Below are 13,465 nucleotides of genomic sequence, written 5' to 3'. Positions count from 1 at the left end.
CTACTACAGTGCCTTTTGGTGAGAGTTAAGAGGATGTTTCCTGGGCAGGTCCTCCTCTGTCCCAGGCTGGGGTTCAAAGCAGGAGCCCTGCCACGTTCACCATGACTGATCTCTTGCAGGGCCTGATCTGCAGAGAATGTAACAATTATCAGTGATTAAAATTACCTGTCAGAATCACTTCAATTGCCTGTAAAGTATATCATGGTGGGGGGAGGGTGGGAGGAGGCAGGCAGGGGACATCTCATTGGTCCCTCAACAGTAAGTCTCCTCTGATGCAAGGGACCAGGGTCATGGTAGATTCCAAGGTGGCCAGGCCAGCGCAGCTGCCTGCTTGGTTCTCCAGCCTTGGGTTCTCAACATGGACACTTTCTAATCTCCTGTCCCTTTTCCCTCTCCTGGCACGAATGTGCATGGTCCCTGCACCCACCTGGGCTGAACCCAGGCCCCTCACACAGCCCACCACCTGCTATCCATCCCTGGGCTCAGTTGCACCCTCATCCCCCAACAGGTCATAGTGCCCAGCGCCTCAGCCCTCAGGGTCCGGATCACCATCTGGGATGTCAACCACCCAAGGCCCACAGGGCAGTGGTGGGCAGCCTGGGACCACCCTGACCCCCAGGCTCAGATGAGGCACAGGGCTCGGGGTTGAGGGCACCCAGGGGGAATTGGAGCTGCCTCCAGCCTGGCCTGCTGCGCCCTGTAGCCTCAGACATTGGCTGTGCTGCCTCACACTAGGCCAGATCCCCTGCTGGTGGCAGTCGCCATAGTGGCCAGAGCCCAGAATTCCCAGCCCCATGTGTGGGGTGAGGGTGTCAGGTGTCAGCTTAGGGTAGGGGTGCATTAGGGGTGAGGGGGGATCCTGTGGTAAAGGGGGACAGTCTGAGGGGTGAGGGGGACCATCTTGGGATGTTGGGGGAATCCTGCCTTTTTTTGTTTTTTTTGGTTAGTTTGAATGCTTTATGTTTGAACAGTGGAATAAATACCATTGAAGTTAATTGGCAATCAATACATTCTAGGCAGCACAGCGCAACTGATTACGCACCAAACAATGAAATGTCTAATTACATAGATGCACAGTGTCCTTGATTAACATTAATATCCTTTCAGCCTATCTATTTGCACTGTATACCATGTATGACATTGTGTTAATCATTAATTAATCATACTGATTGCATTAGTCATTAATTAATCATTAATCCCTCCGAAATCAAAATTTTTTACATTTTTTATTGATTTATAGTCATTTTACAACGTTGTGTCAAATTCCAGTGTTCAGCACAATTTTTCAGTCATATATGGACATACATACACACTCATTGTCACATTTTTTTCTCTGTGAGCTACCATAATATTTTGTGTATATTTCTCTGTGCTGTAGAGTATAATCTTGTTTATCTATCCTACAGTTTTGAAATCCCAGTCTATCTCTTCCCACCCTCCGCGCCCCTGGCAACCACAAGTCTGTATTCTCTGTCTATGAGTCTATTTCTGTCCTGTATTTACACTTTGTTTTTGTTTGTTTGTTTTTGTTTGTTTAGATTCCACATATGAGCGATCTCATATGGTATTTTTCTTTATCTTTGTGGCTTACTTCACTTAGAATGACATTCTCCAGGAGCATCCATGTTGCTGCAAATGGCATTATGTTGTTGGTTTTTATGGCTGAGTAGTATTCCATTGTATAAATACACCACATCTTCTTTATCCAGTCACCTGTTGATGGACATTTAGGCTGTTTCCATGTTTTGGCTATTGTAAATAGTGCTGCTATGAACATTGGGGTGCAGGTGTCTTCGCATTGGAATTCCCTCCAGATATATACCCAGAAGTGGGATTGCTGGTTCAAATGGGAAGTCTATTTTTTGTTTTTTGAGGAATTTCCATACAGTTTTCCATAATGGCTGCTCCAAACGGCATTCTCAGCCACAGTGTAGGAGGCTTCCTTTTTCTCCACACCCTCTCCAGCATTTCTCATTCATGATTGCCATTCTGACTGGTAGGAGGTGAGAGTTCATTGTAGTTTTGATTTACATTTGTCTTACAGAGATATTGAGCATTTTTTCATGTGCCTGTTGGCCATTTGTATGTCTTCATTGGAGAAATGCGTGTTTAGGTCTTATGCCCGTTTTTGGATTGGGTTGTTTTTTATTATTGTATGAACTGTTTATATGTTCTGGAAATTAAGCCTTTGTCAGTCGCATTATTGGCAAATATTTTCTCCCATTTGTTGTCGTTTTGTTTATGGTTTCGTTTGCTGTGCAAAAGCTTGTAAGTTCAGTTAGGTCCCATTTGTTTATTTTTGCTTTTATTTCTGTTGCTTCGGTAGGCTGCCCTAGGAGAAGATTACTGAGAAGTATGTGAGATAATGTTTTGTTTATGTTTTCTTGTAAGAGACTTAGTGTCTTGTCTTATATTTAAGTCTTTAAGCCATTTTGAATTTCTTTTTGCGTATGGTGTGAAGGGGTATTCTAATATCATTGATTTGCATGCAGCTGTCCAGTTTTCCTTACACCATCTGCTGAAGAGACTGTTTTCACTCCGTTATATGTTCTTGCCTCCTTTGTCAAAGATGATTTGAGTGAAAGTTCGTGGGTTTATGTCTGGTCTCTCTATCCTGTTCCATCAATGCGCAGGTCTGTTTCTGTACCAAGACCATGCTGGTTGGATTGTAGCTCTGTAGTAGCGTGTGAAGTCTGGGAGGGTTATCCTTCCTGCTTCGTTCATTTTCTTCAATAATGCTTTGGTAATTCTGGGTCTTTTGTGATTCCGTGTAAGTTTTAGGGTGATTTGTTCTAGTTTTGTGAAAAATGTCCTGGGTGATTTGATAGGAATCTGTAGGTTGCTCTGGGCATATGGTCATTTTAACAATATTAATTCTTCCAATGCAAGAATCTGGGCTATCTTTCCATTTCTTTGTAAGTCTTCTTTAATTTTTTTGATCAGGGTTTTGTAGGTCTCCACATGTAAGTCTTTCACTTCCTGGGTCAGATTTATTCCTAAGACTTTTATTTTTTCTGGGTGCAGTTTTCAAAGGGATTATTACCTTTGTGTAAATAAACGCCACTGATTTCTATATGTTGATGTTGTGTTCTGCTGCCTTGTTGAATTCTTTTATTAGCTGTAGTCATTTTTGTGGGGAGCCTTTAGGGTTTTCCATGTACAGTATTATGTCATCCACATACAGTGACAGCTTTACCTCTTCTCTTCCAGTTTGGATCTCTTATTTCTTTTTGTTGTCTATTTGCTCTACTAGGACTTCCAATACTATATTACGTAGAAGTGGTGAGAGTGGGCATCCTTGTCTTGTTCCAGATGTTAGCAGACAGGCTTTCAGCTTTTCAGTGTGGAGTATGATGCTGGCTGTAGGTTTGTTATAAATAACTTTTATCATGTTGAGATATGTTCCCTGTATACCCAGTTTAGTAAGACCAGGGGCTCAGTGTGGTCAGGGGGCTGGGAGGATGGCAGCAGCAGTAGCAGTGGTGGGAGGAGAGGGGCTCCCCCTTGCCAGCCAGTCATTTGCTCCCATCTCCCCAGTGGCCTGGCCTGGGGCAGCCTCTGTTGCCCCAGGTTCTCTGGAGGTGCGTCCTCAGGTCAGCCGGCTCCTGGGAGGAGGGCGCGGTGCCCTGAGTGGGCAGTGTCTGGCCGCGGGCAAGGACTCCCAGAGGACTGGGTTCTAGCCTGGGGTAGCTGACTCTCCTAACCTTTCTTTTGCTTTCTCTGGTGGTAGCTGTAGCGGTGTTTCCATTATAGGATGTTAGTAGATATTGGTAGGACTCTGTGCTATACAGAAAAAACTTTTTTTTGAATCTATATGTGTAGTAACTAACATGTAAATCTCAAACTCCCAAATTTATCCCTTCCCACCTCCTTTCCCTGGTAACCATAAGATTGTTTACTATGTGTATGACTCTTTCTGTATTGAGTTCAAATGAATTCATAGTGTCCTTTTTCTTTCCTTCTTTGGATTCCACATTTGAGCGATATCATATGGTATTTTTCTTTCTCTTTCTGGCTTACTTCACTTAGACTGATGATCTCTAGGTCTATCCACGTTGCTGCAGATAGCATTATTTTATTCTTTTTTATGGCAGAGTAGTATTCCATTGTATAAATATACCCCAATTTCTTTATCTAGTCATCTGTTGCTACCTTTAGGTTGCTTCCAAGTCTTGGCTGTTGTATAGGGTGGTGTTGTGAACATTATGGTGCAAGTGTCTTTTTTCATTACAGTTCCTTCCAGATATATTCCCGGAAGTGGGATTGCTGGATCAGATGGTAAGTCTATTTTTAGTTTTTTGAGGAATCTGCATACTGTTTTCCATAAGGTCTACACCAAACTACATTCCCACCAACAGTGTAGGGGGTTTCCTTTTCTCCATACCTTCAGCATTTGTCATTCAGGGACTTTTGAATGATGGCCATTCTGACTGGTGTGAGGTGATAGCTCATTGTAGTTTTGATTTGCATTTCTTTTATAATAGTGATAGTATTTTTTCACGTCCCTGTTGGCCATTTGTGTGTCTTCTTTGGAGAATTGTTTGTTCAGGTCCTCTGCCCATTTTGGGGTTGGGTTTGTTTTTTGTTACTCACTTGTATGAGCTGTTTACATATTCTGGAAATTAAGCCTTTGTCAGCCGCATCATTTGCATGTATTTTCTCCCATTCGTAGCGTAGATTATTGTTTTGTTTCGCTTATGGTTTTCTTCTCTGTGGGGAAGGTTATGAGTTTAATTGGGTCCCATTTGTTTATTTGTGTTCTTATTTGCATTGCCTGGGTAGTCTGCCCTAGGAGAACGTTGCTAAGAATTATGTCTGAGAATGTTTTGCGTATGTTTTCTTTAAGCTGATTTATTGTGTCTTATCCATCTGCATCCTTAATCCTAGACTCTAGATCTGTTCTTCAGTTTCAAATTTTGAGCTTCTTAGAGAACACCTACTCTTAGCTCACATGTCAGATTCAACATGACTTAAACTGAATTCATTATCTTTTTCTTGAACTGACTTCCACTTGCAGCATCTCTACTTACTCAGTGGGAGAATCATTCTTCCGGTCCTGGATACCCAAAGCCTTGGAATGGTCTCTGATTTCTCTGTCTCGCACCATCCTCCACATTTTGTCAGCTCCCGGAACTGCACATTCTTGGTTTCAAGTGTCCATTCTGATTGCTGATACTCTGATGGAGAGCTTTCATCCCTGATACTTGAATGTTTCCTTCTGTTGAACTCTTGGATGTTCTCTCCCCACCCTTCAGTCCACCTACGGTTTCGACCCTCCAACATCGAGAGTCAAGTCAAAGACTTACCGCAACCAGATCTCTCATCCAGGTAGTCTCGGCCCTCCATCATTTTGGCCCTGCCTTATCTGTTCCAATCATTATGTGCCTTAGCCTCCTAGAGTAGCCTGTGCTTTATCACAAGCCAGGAGGATCCAGCTTTTTTCCATCCAGTTCTCAGTTAAAATAGCTTAGTATTACCCCAGGAACCAGTTGGAGCCCCATCCCCTTCATAGAGTCTTCCCTATTTACTGCAACTCCTTGTAGCTCCTCTTTGTATTCCTGCACTGTTTATGATCGATAGCCTGTAATCTTGGCTTTGAGTACTGACTTGGTACCATTCCCGGGTGGTTTCCAATGTTTCTCCTCACTTAGCTGGTAAGTGGAGAAGGCTCCCATGTTCAGCCTCCTTTATACCCCTCACCCTGCTTAGCATCGGGCAACAGTGGGCATCCAGGCAGTGCTTTCCTAGTTGATTTATTCACAGGGGTGGTGGTCTGGAACATAGCTAATAACTTTTAATTCAGTGTTGTAATTGAAAATGAGGAAGGCCTAGAAAATCCATAAAAATTTATCTCTATGTTGAGTTTAGTGCTTAACCTCAATGATTTTCTTAACTGTGCATTTACATTCACATAGTGTTCAGTGCTTGTACGTTTCCCTGAGACAAGCAGGTGAGATGTTATTATGTTTGACTTTCACGTTACATTTCATATTGGATATATTTGTGGAATCAGAAAACCTTATTTTATTAGTACACAGCCGGAAGCTCAGAGAGACTAAGTGCGTCACCCAGGGTCACCTGGTCAGTGTTGGGCACAGGCCAGGACCGCGGTTCACATCTTCCAGCTGATGCTGCTCCTCTTCCAGTGCCTTTTCATTCCAGTGCTGGGAAATGTAGCCCCATCAGCCACATGGCCAAGTCACATTGCTGCCCCTTTACCTGCCAGTGATGGCAATGCTACGAAAAGTGGCAAAAGAAAGGTCAGAAATAGGAGTGGTAAAAGACATGGAAGTGCTGGAAGTGGATCCTCGACCTCCTCCTCCCTGTTTGAGCGCCTCACACGTGTCCCACCCTGACAGTGCTATTCATTGTTTATAACATAGTGTTTACCATCAGCCTGATCTTGCATAAGACATGCTTTTACTCTGGTCCCTTCCCTGCTAGTAGTCACTGTCAGGAACAGAAGGTGCCTGACTGTGCTCTGTGCATGTCTATTTGCTCTGAAGAGAAGGTGGATGGAGATTGGGCAAGTCACACATTCCAAGCAAATGAGACTGTCGGTACTGAAGCTTACTTTGGGAATGGAATTTTCTGTTTATTAATTAACCTTATTAATACCTTTGTAATTTTTATTTTGCTTGGTAGACAGAATCACAGAGAAGGCATCAATAGCAAGAATTTAAACCACTTTTTTTTAATTGAAGTATAGTTTACAATGTTGTGTCAGTTCCGGCGTACAGCATAATGTTTCAGTCATACATACATATACATATATCTGTTTTTATGTTCTTTTTCATTATGGGTTACTGCAAGGTATTAAATATAGTTCCCTGTGCTGTACACAAGAAACTTGTTTATCTATTTTTAGACAGAGTAGTTAGTATATGCAAATCTCAAACTCCTAACTTACCCCTTCCCACCTGCTTTCCCACTGGTAACCATAAGACTGTTTACTATGTATGTGAGTCTGTTTCTTTTTTGTAGGTAAGTTTGCTTTAAAACCACTTTCTTTGTGAATTTATGAAAGCATCATGTATACCTCGCACATGAGATCTTCTCATCGGTAGGCTAGAAATTCCCAAATTTCCTGGCAGATGAGCGATGACAGTGAAAATGTTTAGAATTTTGAGAGCACAGTAAAAGATAGCTTTTATGATTAAACAGTCTTATGTCTTACCCATTATTAGTTTAGATCATTGTCAGACACAGAGGTGAAAAAGTACACATCATGAGAAAGGTTTCAGAAGTGTAAAAAAATTTAATTATCAAGTGATTTGTTTATATTGGCCAGCTATTCCACAGAGGTCAAAATATTTAAAAAATTTGCGAATTCCCCAGAGGTGAGAACTTGACCAAATCATGCTACGGGTGTTGTTGCATTTACTTTAAAAAATAATTTATTAATTTTTAGTTAAGTAGCAACATCTTCTAACTCATGAATTTCTCTTTAGGTAGCGTAGCCTCAAGCAGTGTTCTTAATCCGCTTAGGTGCCAATAGTTTAAATCATACAACACACCGCTTTTCTGGTAAAATGAGGCAAATCACATGAATTTTTTCCCTACAAGATTATCGCAGGGGTTGTGTGGCCCTGCAAGAGCAATGCTAGTCGTTACAGCTAGGTTTGCAGTCCAGGTGTTAGTCTGATTTGTTTTTGTCTAAGCACCCCTCTTGGTGGAGCCGATCTTGCCTCAGACTTGGTTTAACAACCGGATGAGAGATGCTTAGCTTTCTGCATGGAGGGCTTTGTAACAGCTCCTTGGTTTCCCCAGTCGGTGCCCCGGAGGGGTGGCTGTGTGTGCTCCCTGGGAGAGCATTTGCTCAGCAAGGCAGAGAGGCTCAGTGCCTGGGGGCAGGAGCGGAGAAGTTGGAGGGGGTCTCACTTTAAACTGCTTCTGGGGAGCTCCTGACCCCTCCTCCCACCTCCCATCTCCTCCAGGGTGGAGCACGGTGGGCGCTGCTCCAAGATGCTCTCAGTTCTGCCTTTTTTTGAAAACTGAATATATGAAAAAAAATTTTGTCTCAGTAAATACCAAACTCCCGTTGTCTTCCGTTTTGCTCTATCTGAATTGTTTGTTTTTAAAATGTTTTGGCTTGGGAGGAAACGGCCATCCATGGTTTATGAGGAAAGAAGCCACACAATTAGTGACAAAGAACATCCTAAGTGACAGATTCCAGACAGAAGATTCTAAGTGGGTTACAGCCAGAAGTGCTTCCCGGAGAACTCCGTACCCACGTTCCCTCCTACCAATAGTATAACTGTTTCACAAGAGCTTTAAGATCCTCTTCTTATGAAAAAAAAAATTTGTCAAGAGGGAAGGTTGGGGAATTTTCCCTTAAAGTGTCAGATAGTAAATATTTTAGGCGCTGCTGAGCAGGAGTCAACATCAAGGATAGTGCGCATACCTGCATAATTGTCAAATGTCACCATTAAAAACACAAAAACCATTCTTAGCTCCCAGACAGCAAAAAGAGGTGGTGGGTGGGATCTGACCCCTGGGCTCTCCTCTGCCCCTCTGATCTGATCATGACCATAAACATGGATCAAAAAGCCAAAGAGATCTCTGAATTGACTTCAGATCTTGCTTTGTTGGTTTCCCTTCAGTTTTCAGATGGCCATTCCTAGATGCCCTGGGTCCGAAGTGAGGAGAAATAGCAATCATTTCAGGAAAAAAAAGGAGATCAGGATATACATATTCAAAAAGCACCTGAATGCTTGATTCAGTCACTCCCGTGCCCATTGGCCCTGACTCAACTAACTTCACATCAAATTACTGCGCTCAATTTTAGATTTTCTAACTTCACTAGGACATAAAGATGGACTCAAAAAATGAAAAAAATCTAAGATGATTAAAAGTCTATTATTGCAGATACTATTATATATGAAATGAACAACAAGCACCTTCTGTACAGCACAGGGAACTCTATTCAATATCTTGTAATAACCTGTAATGAAAAAGAATATGAAAAGGAATCACTGAATCACTATGCTGTACACCAGAAACTAACACAACATTGTAAACCAACTATACAAAAGAAAGTATATTAAAAATGAGAAACCCCTTCCTGGAAACCCTTTTGCCTAGGGTTGAGCAGGACAAGGAACGAAGTAAACACAGGAATCCAGACTCCAGAGCGCTACGTGGTATGTGGACTAGCCCTTCTCTGCTTTACGGAGAGAACTGAGATAGATTTGGATCAAAATTTTGGTATGACATTTGAAGATGAACTGATGACTCTGTTAGTTGGTAAATACTGGAGTAAGTCCCTCTAGGAGGCTGTCAGTACTCTCCCCCGTGCAGAGAAGGCGTAGTTGCTCAGCATGGTTTTATCCGACTTAACCTCTAGCAGGGCAGCAAACTTCTTCATTCATTGACTCGTACCTCCTTCATTCTCTCATTAAGCTTATTTCTAATTAGCATAGGGCTCAGGCACAGAGGGTAGGAGAGTGTCTGATACAATGCTTGCTTTCAAGTAAAGTCTAGAGATAACAGGATATTTCTACTCTTACATCTGGTCTGCTTGTAACTTACACATGGGAACATCTGGCTGTTGGGTAGTACATTCTCATCTTTCAGCTTTGAAAGTAATGCATCTGGTTGAAGTTGTTAATCATGAATTACTCATTATGTGCTGTGCGCCAGAAATTGACACAGCATTGTAAACTGACAATACTTCAGTTTGAAAATGAATTAAGTATTCTGGTTCTCCTAAGCAAAGGCTTGGCTCTGATATAAGATAATGGATGATGTCTGTAAAGTGCTTCACACAGTTCTTGAAAAAGAACTGCTTCCAAATAATAGGTAAAAGGTATTATTAATTTTACTCCAGAACCTAAGTTTCTCAGATTTTCCCTTCAACAACTCCCAAAAGATAGGAAAGTTTCCTTTACGTGACAGTCACCCGTGGAAGTCTGGGTGCCAAGCCCATCTAAGTGTGCCCTCATCCCGTCCCCACTCCCCCATTGATAGTTGTTGTTCGAAGGTGTAGCATATGCTTTAAAAAAATATATATATATATATATATTCATTAGTTTGATTTTTTTATACCCCATGTATATGTGCTAACATACAGTGTTTGTCTTTCTCTGTGTGACATTTTTCACTAAGCATAATACCCTCCTGGTTCATCTATGTTGTGGCAAATGGCAGAATTTTACTCCTTTTTATGGCTGAGTAGTATTCCATTGTATAAATACATACCACATTTTTTTTTAATTTTTTTTAACATTTTTTATTGATATACCACATATTCTTTATCCAGTCATGTAGATGGACATTTAGGTTGTTCCCTGTGCTCTTTTTTTATTCTTGTTTAGGAGGGAGGTAATTAGGCTTTTATTTATTGATTTTAATGAAGGTGCTGGGGATTGAAACCTGGACCTTGTTCATGCTAAGCCTGCACTCTATCACTAATTCTTCATCCCTGCTCTCATATACTGTTAATACTCACTTTATCAAAATAAACTAAAACCAAATAATGTACCACATTTTGCCATGTTTTATTCAGATTTTCTATTCATGAAGCTGTATCATTACATTTCTATGCCTTCCTGTATTCTTGCTCAAGTAGGTTTTAAAATATTAACAGTATTTTTTATTATAGAAGCTGTTTAAAATTTCCAAAGTCCCTTCCTCTGTGTAATTTCATGAATGCCGCAGCAACCATGTGAAATAGAACCAACCTTTCCAGCTCATTGTCCCCCAGCTTTACTGAGATATAATTGGCATGCGACATTGTGTGAGTTTAAGGCGTCTGATGTGTTGATGAGATCTTTCTGTAAATTGCAAACTGAGTACCATGATATTGTCAGCTACCTCCTCCGCCCCCGTCGCAGTCACCAGTTTGTGTGTGCCTGGTGAGAACATTTAAGACCTGCTCTCTCAGCAGCATTTAGGTACGTGATCTAGTGTTCTGTGTAATCGCCATGCTGAGCACTGGTCCCCAAACCTGTCAGTCTTGTAACTGGTGATCTGTTCCCTGTGAGCAACACCTCCCAGTTTCCCCCACTCCTAAACCCTAGCAACCACCACCGTCTTCTGTTTCTGAGTTTTTCCTTTTTAGTTTCCACATATAAGTGAGCTCAGTGCTTTTTATTTTAATGATACAGCTGCCTTCCCAAGAGGTTAAAGGACTGTTAAGTGAATTGTATCAGGAAGTTGAAGAATCAGCCCTCCAACTCTGCTCTTCTTTTTTTCGTTGAAGTGTGGTTGACTGACAGTGTTGTGTTGGTTGCAGGTGTACAGCACGGTCATTCAGTTATTTCATTTCATATCACACATATCCATCTGTGAACATACATTATGTTGCGTATTTCTCGTTAGGATACAAGAGTTAATGGATTTTGAACAAGCTATAGATAAAACCTGTTGTTAGGATATAAGAAAGTTACTGGCTTTTACACATTTATCTTCTGAGGCACCAGAGCAGCCTTTCGGTTGATGTTCTTGAGTTCTCTGGTAAACAGCCGTATCACCCAATTATAATTTTGTCCCTTCCTTTAACTTATACAAAACTCCTTTTTCTTTTTAATCACACTTTTCAAGACCTTCAAATTACTAAACAAAAACAGGATACTAGAAATCTTGTTTCTCATATTAATGAGAACCTAACAGATAGTCTTAAGAAGTTTTAAAAGTATCCACTTGAGCTAAGTTTTTAGGAAGCATAACATCAAGATACACCACATGCCTTTTTATCATACACTGAAATCATCATCCTGTCCTTCTCTAATCAATTCACGTGATGAATTAATACACTTCTACTGTTAAATCATTCTTGTATTCCTTAATTATATTTTTGAGCATATTTCTATACTTGCTTTTTTCAGATTTTACTTAGGATTTCTGTATGTGTATCAAGTGAAATTGAACCATTGTATTCTTCCTTTGTACTAATATTTTAGCATCACTAATCTCATGGAGTAAACAGGGCAGCTTATTCTATCTTTATCTAAAATGTTTTAAGTAACAGGAAAACTTCTGACCTTGGAAAAGAGAATGCAGCCCTAAATGATCTGAGTCTAGTGCCTTCGGGGCAAAGAAATTATATGTGAAAGATACTATATTTCAAAATTTATGTTTATTGTCTTTTCTTGGGTTGATTTTGCTAATAATTTTATAAGTCAAATGATTATGTTTCAATACATTTTTATTTACAATATAAAGTTACATACATTATCTTGTAATTCCAAAATCATCATTATCTCTTGACAGTTTCCACTTTTCACTTTTTTTCTTTTTCATCATAGAAGAGTCAGTTTACAATGTTGTGTTAATTTCTGGTGTAGATCTACTTTTCACTTCTAATGTCGTGTTTTCTCATCACTTCATACTCAGATTGTTAGTTTGTTCTATTTTCTTTTTTTTTTTTAATTTCAAATTAAACTTACTCTTGGTTTAATTAAGTTCAGCCATTTCTTGTTGTTATATTCATTTAACACACATGCACATGCTCCTTGTTCTGCAGCTGGTGTGGGTGGACACGAGGACTTGGCCAGTGTGGCCCCTGGGCCCTGTGTGCTGGGACTTTCCGGAGGCACCCTGCATACCTGTCTGGAGCCTAGACTGGGGACAGCGTGAAGTTAGACATGAATGTCCACTGGAAAGCGCTGTCTCCAAGGTCCTGTAGGGCAGTCCACACAAGCAGCAGGCTGTGTGCACTACTGAGGGGGCTCCTGTCTGCAGCCATTGCACACCAGGCCTCCTTGGGGAAAAGAGCATGGCGGGCTTAATTGGCTGCAGAAGGAGTATTTTTAACATAAACTTTTAAAAATTGAATTATAATGAACATATGGAAAATCACACAGACTATAAGCATGTAATAAATTTCTGCAAAATGAACTCACCTGTGCAGTCACCGCCCACATTAAGAAATGAACACTACCCATACCAACACACCACAGTGCATTCCTTACGCCTCTTCTTCTCATTAACCATCTCTCCCCCAAAAGATGCTGGGTGTTTTTCTGATTTTTATTACCAAATACTAATTTTGCCTGTTTTCAAACTTTATGGAACTGGAATTATCCAGCATGTGGTCTAAGGCTGACTTCTACTTAGCATGTTTGCGGGGTTCAGTACGTACTGTTCACCTAGGAATAGGGTGATCATATTTGGGAGTATTTCGCAGTTTGTTATGCTGTTGGTGAGTATTTGGGGGTGTTGCTGGTTTCAGCTGTTCTGAATAATGCTTCTATGAATGTGCTTGTGCGTTTTTTTTATTGAGTTACAGTCAGTTTACAGTGTTGTGTCAGTTTCTGCTGTACAGCAGAATTCTTCAGTCATACCTGAACATACATATATTCATTTTCATATTTTTTTTTAACCATGAACTACTACAAGATCTTGAATATATTTCCCTGCGCTGTACAGTATAAGCTTGTTTATTTTATATGTATTGTGCATGTTTTTTTAGTTACATATCATGCATTTCTGATGCATGTGTGCACTTGGGGTGGGATTGCTT

The 13,465-nt window shown here is 40.8% G+C and overlaps 1 protein-coding gene and 1 non-coding gene across 2 annotated transcripts in view; one reads left to right on the top strand and one right to left on the bottom strand.

The window, feature by feature from the left end:
• The window catches only part of LOC140685368 (CD109 antigen-like), a 212,073-nt gene that overhangs the window by 7,040 nt on the left and 191,568 nt on the right, over positions 1 to 13,465 (top strand). The window lies entirely within an intron of this gene.
• Positions 12,607 to 12,741, bottom strand: LOC116277796 (small nucleolar RNA SNORA70). Its single transcript, XR_004187254.1, has one exon. It is a non-coding gene; the product is annotated as a small nucleolar RNA SNORA70 (small nucleolar RNA).

Source organism: Vicugna pacos, chromosome 6, assembly GCF_048564905.1.
Source record: "Vicugna pacos chromosome 6, VicPac4, whole genome shotgun sequence".
NCBI classification, from domain to species: Eukaryota; Metazoa; Chordata; class Mammalia; order Artiodactyla; family Camelidae; genus Vicugna; species Vicugna pacos.
Note: the sequence above shows the minus strand (reverse complement) of the source record. Positions and strands in the feature narration are given on the sequence as shown.